Raw genomic sequence first — 5,631 nt, 5'->3', positions numbered from 1 at the left:
GGTTTGTTCAAAGCAACCATCTGACTTTTTCAAAAATTATCCCACTCATAAGCATTGTAGAAAAATTTACACATACAGGTAAACAAAAAGACCATTAAATCACCTGAAACCATAGACGTTTGTCTCTGCGGCCATGTAGGTAGGGCTGCTGTTCTAAGCCCAATCCACCTATTAACTCGTTTAATCCCCATGATACTCCTGAGAGGCAGACGCCAGCATCATCCCATTTTACAGCTGGGGACACTAAACCGCAGAGAAGTTGGGCAGCATGCCTGAAGTCAAGGTCAACTGGGCAGTGACAGAGCAGGACTTGAGCCCTGGCTGCAGGATCCAGTGCCCATGGTCTTGACCACTGTGCCCTTTCCTATGCATACCAACATCCATTATTTAGCACAACTGGGATCATGCAACAGTCTTTTCTGCCTCTTGCCTCACCGTACAATCATGAGCACCTTCCCAGGTCAGGACCACTGTGCTATTTTTCAAGTCTGTCACATCCAGACCACCAGGTCAGCTTGAGCTGAGACAGCATGCATAGCACTCCCGGGAGGGATCTTGTCCAGGATGGCTGCACACCCAGTCTATCGCTGGGCCCCAGGAGCCCTTCCCAGAGGCCAGGCCACTGCTCCACCCCAGCCACCTGGCGGGAGCGAGGATTTCAGCTCCAGACGGAGGAAAGACCAACTCAGCTGCAGTGCAGCTTCCCAGAGGCCAGGGACCACTTCCAGGCCCTCAGGTCTGCATTTCAGGCCAACCAGCTTCAGGGGAAGTGTAGGGGTGGGGGTGGGGGTGGGGGAAAGGCCAGACAATGAGACCTTGACATTATGCAGACACTTGGGAGATTTCTAATCACAGGAACCCTCCCCCCCCACCTTCCCTGAGAGCCAGTGTGAGTGAATTGAAGCATGAGGCACTTAGGGTAGATTGGAGAGAGAGCACTGGTCCTTGAACCATGGATCCCTAATAGCAGACATCCTCAGACGTCAGAGCCTCCCCTGCATCTACAAGTCTGCCCGGGACAAGGCGTGCCCTCTGCACCATGGAGAGGCTCCACAGCTGTTCCCTGGTGAACTACACTTTTTGAAACACCAGCCACCTGGAGAGAGATGTGGGGCTCCCACCCAGATCTGGAGGCTCTTTCATACAAGCCCCTCATCCCGTGTGCACCTGGGAGAGTGTTCAAAGCCCGAGCATCCATGAACTGAAGACCACCCGCTTGACTGTTTCGGGGACCAGACACCTGCTATTGGAGTGCTTTCTTAGGTGCGTTATGTCTGGACTTTTTAAAGAGGGAGGGAGAATAGCCTGGGCTGGAGGAGGCGGTCTGGGAAGAGCCCATTTCTCAGCAACAGCAGAGGGCCCGAAGGCCACTCCAGTTTTAGCCTGGTGAGTAAGAGTATTGTGGGAAAGGGATGGTGAAGTGGGAGAGCTGGCCCCTGAGGAGCCCAGCCTCCCCCACCCTGTGGTGCTCAGCACGCAGCTCTGGGCCAGGAAAGCAACGGCATCTGTAGTGGGCTCCGGAGCTGCCTGCATCCCTGAGCTCCCACCTGGCCCACAGGCAGAACAGGGGGCCCAGCAGCTGCAGAGAGCTCAGGCTCACTGTGGTCCACTGGGCTTTCCACTAGCTGGCAGCGGTTCCCAGCCGTGGGGCTCTGAGGTTGGACCCCAGACCTCCAGCCAGGGGGCGCTATTGCTGCCCTCGGGCTGGAAGGTGTCTTGCAGCGAGCACATCTTTTCTGCTTAGATGGTATGTTCATATGGGCCACCACTCATATGGGACCACAGAAGATCGTGGCCAGAAGCTGGAAGAAGGCCAGGCAGTCACAGTGTGAAGGCCACCTGGCTGGTGGACACAGGGGAGGCCTGACTTGGTGGATTCAGGGCTAGTTAATGTCCCAGCCACTGGGGCAGGATCCCCAAGCCCTCCAGCCCTCCCCCAACTGTGCCCACAGCAAGGCCTGTGCCTGGACAGAGGAGGCTTCCATTCCAGACACAGAAAGGCCCTGACCCCATCAGCAGCCCCTTCCGCCTACGCCACTCCCCTGGAATGTCCAAAATCTCCAATGCATACGAGCCTGCTGGCCAGTCCGTTTAAAGACAGCAGAGACCTGGTATCCATCCCCCAGGCCTGAGAAAGCAAATCTACTCCTTATCTGCAAGGAAGGAGCCGGGGCTTCTCAGAAGAGCATTTCCTCTGGCAGCTGATCTGTGGGCTCCAGAGGCCCCTCCCAGTAGCTGCCCTTATGCGAGCCCGTGGGACTGCAGCGTCTCTGCTGGCCTCCTGGTCACAGAGTTGACGCAGGCCAAGCTCCTCAGACGGATATTCTGCATTCTTCTGAGATGACGCCTTCGAATGTTGGGGGTGGAGCAGGCACCCCATCTGCTCCTCCCCCTAAAAAGTATGGGTGTCATTACACACACATGTGGCTGTCAGGGGCAACAGGACCAAGTAAAGCCAGGCCCGGGCCTTGTGAACACACACAGTTACAGAAGACATACATGCACGTGGACACATGCACGCAAACACCCACGTGGCATCTGTGTGTGTCCCCACTCCCAGACCAGCGCTGAGTGCCCAAGGCTGGGCTCTCCCCACCCAGCCTGCTTGCTCCCCAGCCCCTCCCCCACACCCAACGCCAAGCCACCTCCCACCCGGGGCATCTGCAGGTAACTCTTGGGCTGGCCCTGAGCTCACACGTCACCTCCTCCAGGAAGCAGCCTGGTCCCCACTCTCCTATGTCCCAGGTATCCCATGCACGCCTCCCCTGCCCCTGCCTGCCCAGCGGTTTTATGGTCTCCCCTACCAGACAGGGAGCTCGCTCTGGACAGGGAGGGGTCCTGCCTCTCAATGCCCGGAACAGAGCTCGGCACCAAGTGCACTTGAGAAGCATTTGACAAACACACGGATAATGTCATGACATCCACAAGGGGCCAAACCGGGCTGCTGGACAGGAAGTGGCACGTCCATCCACACATACCTGGATGTGGGTGGGCTCATCCTCCCTGGTCTGAGCAGGCAATGGCCCAGGCAGCTCTCTGCACCCTGAGAAGAGCTGGTGGAGAAATAATGGTGGGCACTGGCTCTGCACAGGACGAGAGCCCCTGGCCCTCAAGGGTGGGCTGTCCAGGATCTACAAATTACTGAAGTCCCAAGACACTGGGATTCTCAAACTCCCAGCCCAAATTCCTCTTCCCCAAGGTCCCACCTCCACACCCACTTCCAGAAACTAGACAGTCAGGGTGGATGGAGGGGTCAGGGGTTGGAAGTTCCCTCCACCCCCAGGGCAATGGCCGGACCCCTGGTCTCCTCCTGAATCAGGATTAGGAGCTGTCCAGGGTCAGGAAAGCTGGGATCCTAGGCCCTGTGGCCTGGCCTCCCTCTTGCTGTACTCTGCCTGTGGCCAGTGGGCACTCCCAAGGGGTATGGGAGGGAGTGGAGGGTGCTCTGGGCCCTGGACATGTGCTGCCAGCCTGGGAATCCCTTGTGCCCCTCTCCTAGAAGCCTACCAGTAAGCCCCCAGAACTCACCCAGACCTAGAAATGCCCCCCACCAGCTTGGGGCCCTGCTAGTCCTTCAGGTCTCATGAAAACATCAGTGGGCTCTAGGATTAGTAAGCAGAGTGACATGGGCAGGAGTGGTGACCCAAGACCCCCTGGTTCCAAGGCAGCAGCTGAGGAACAAGGGCTCCCATGACTCAGGCACACCAGGCCCTGCATTAATCTGTTTCTCTGCTTATAACAGAATCCCTGAAACTGGGTGATTTACAAAGAAAGGAAATTTATGTCTTACAGCCTTGGAGGCTGGGAAGTCTGTGGTCTGGGGGACACATCCAGTGAGGGCCTTCTCCCGGGCAGGAACTCTCTACAGGGTCCCGTGGTGAGCAGCTTATCACATGCATGGCAAGAAATGACAAGCGCAAGAGGAAAACCTCCTCACTGCTCTCCTCGTAAAGCCATCAGGGCCACGCCCATTAAACCACCAACCCGTCACTCCATGAATACATCAATCCATTCCCAAGGGCACCCATATGGATTGTGTCCCCCAAGTTTTATGTATTAGAAGCTTGATCCCAACTGTGACTCCTAAGAGAGTGCGAAATCCTATCATGGTAATGAGGACCTTCCTAGGGAATGGATTGATGATGGTGGTCAGGGGTGTGGTTCTGAGGGCTTTAAAGGAGAGCGCATGAGAAGCCGTCTCTCTCTCTCTCTCTCTGCTCTGCCATTTTCTGCCATGTGAGACCCCTGCATTGCTGTAAAGTCACCACTACCATGATCCTCACCAGATGTGTTCCCCGCACTGTGGACTTCCCAGCCTCTGGAACTGTAAGTAATAAATTTTGTCTTCTTGTAAATCAAAGAGTTTCAGGTATTTATGTTACAAGCAACAGAAATAGACTAAAACAGAAAATTGGTACCAGAGAAGAGTTGCTTATGACAAATACTCAAAAATGTGGAAGCGGCTTTGGAACTGGGTGCTGAGGAGAAGCCAGAAGGATTTGGAAGAGGAGGCTAGGAAAAGCCTAGATGCTGGCGAAAGTTTAGAAGACAAGAAAACCAGGGAAAGTTTGGAACTTCTTAGAGACCGGCTACATGGTGGCGAGCAGAGTGCTGAAAGAAACATGGACAGCAAAGGCCACACTGAGGAGACCTCAGACGAAGTGGGAAGGGACACACTGGAAACTGAGGCAAAGATCACCCTTGCTATGAACTGACAAGGAACTCGGCTGCATTTTGTTTGTGTCCAAAAGTATTATGGAATGTGGAACTTCAAGGTGCTGACCCAGGGCATGTGGAGGGAGAAATTTCTAAGCAGCAAAGTATTCAGGAAGCTGCATGGCTGCTTGCGACAGCCTACGCTGAGTTATGGTGGCAAAAGCACAGCATTAAGCTAAAATTTATAACTAAAAGGGAAGCGGAGCATAAAGATTTGAAAAATCTGCAGCCTGACTATGTGGTAGGGAAGCAAAGAGCATTTTCAGAAGAAAAATGAAATGATGCCTTGAAGATTAGTGCAGCAGAAAGGGATTATCAAGAGAAGGGGAAAGGCCCTGAAGGCACTGCAGAAGCCCCTGGGGCCAACCCTTCCATTTCAGGCCCAAAGACCTAGGGAGACAGAACGGTCCTGGGGAACAGACCTGAGCCACCCTCCACGGGCTTGCTGCCCAGGCCCACCTCAGGAAGCTGCTTCCGGCACCAGCACCCCAGCTGCTCTGGCTGCTCCAGCCATGGCTAAATTGGCCCCAGGTGTGGCTGGACCTGCAGCTTTGGAAGCTACAAGTCTCGGCAGCATCCATGTGGTGTGAGGTCTGCAGGCTCACAGAATGCCAGAGCTGGGAAGGCTTGGCAGCCTCCACCCCAACTTCAAAGGATCTACGGAAAAGTCCGGGGGCCCAGGAAGAGATCTGTCACAGGGGCAGAGTCACCACAGACAGCCTTCGTTAGAGAAATGCCAAGCAGAAATGTGGGGTTGGAGTTGCAGCAGAGAAACCCCATCAGCACCATGTCTAGTGGAGCCATGGGAGTGGGATCGTCACGGAGACCCCAGACCTGTGGAGCTACCAGAGTGAAACCCCAGCCTGGGAGAGGTGAAGTGTGGCCTGAGACCAGGAAAGCCACGGGAGCAGAGCT

General features: G+C 55.1%; 1 protein-coding gene across 1 annotated transcript in view; it reads right to left on the bottom strand.

Moving 5' to 3' along the window:
* Nucleotides 1-814: 814 nt before the first annotated feature.
* LOC103596911 (procollagen galactosyltransferase 1-like) overlaps nucleotides 815-5,631 on the bottom strand; it is a 21,381-nt gene continuing 16,564 nt past the window's right edge. Inside the window, 2 exon segments of the mRNA XM_008580684.1 lie at nucleotides 815-2,392; nucleotides 2,979-3,053. The gene's annotated coding sequence lies outside the window, so the exon portion shown is untranslated.

This window comes from Galeopterus variegatus, unplaced genomic scaffold (assembly GCF_000696425.1).
Source record: "Galeopterus variegatus unplaced genomic scaffold, G_variegatus-3.0.2 Scaffold2145, whole genome shotgun sequence".
Classification (NCBI taxonomy): domain Eukaryota; kingdom Metazoa; phylum Chordata; class Mammalia; order Dermoptera; family Cynocephalidae; genus Galeopterus; species Galeopterus variegatus.
Note: the sequence above shows the minus strand (reverse complement) of the source record. Positions and strands in the feature narration are given on the sequence as shown.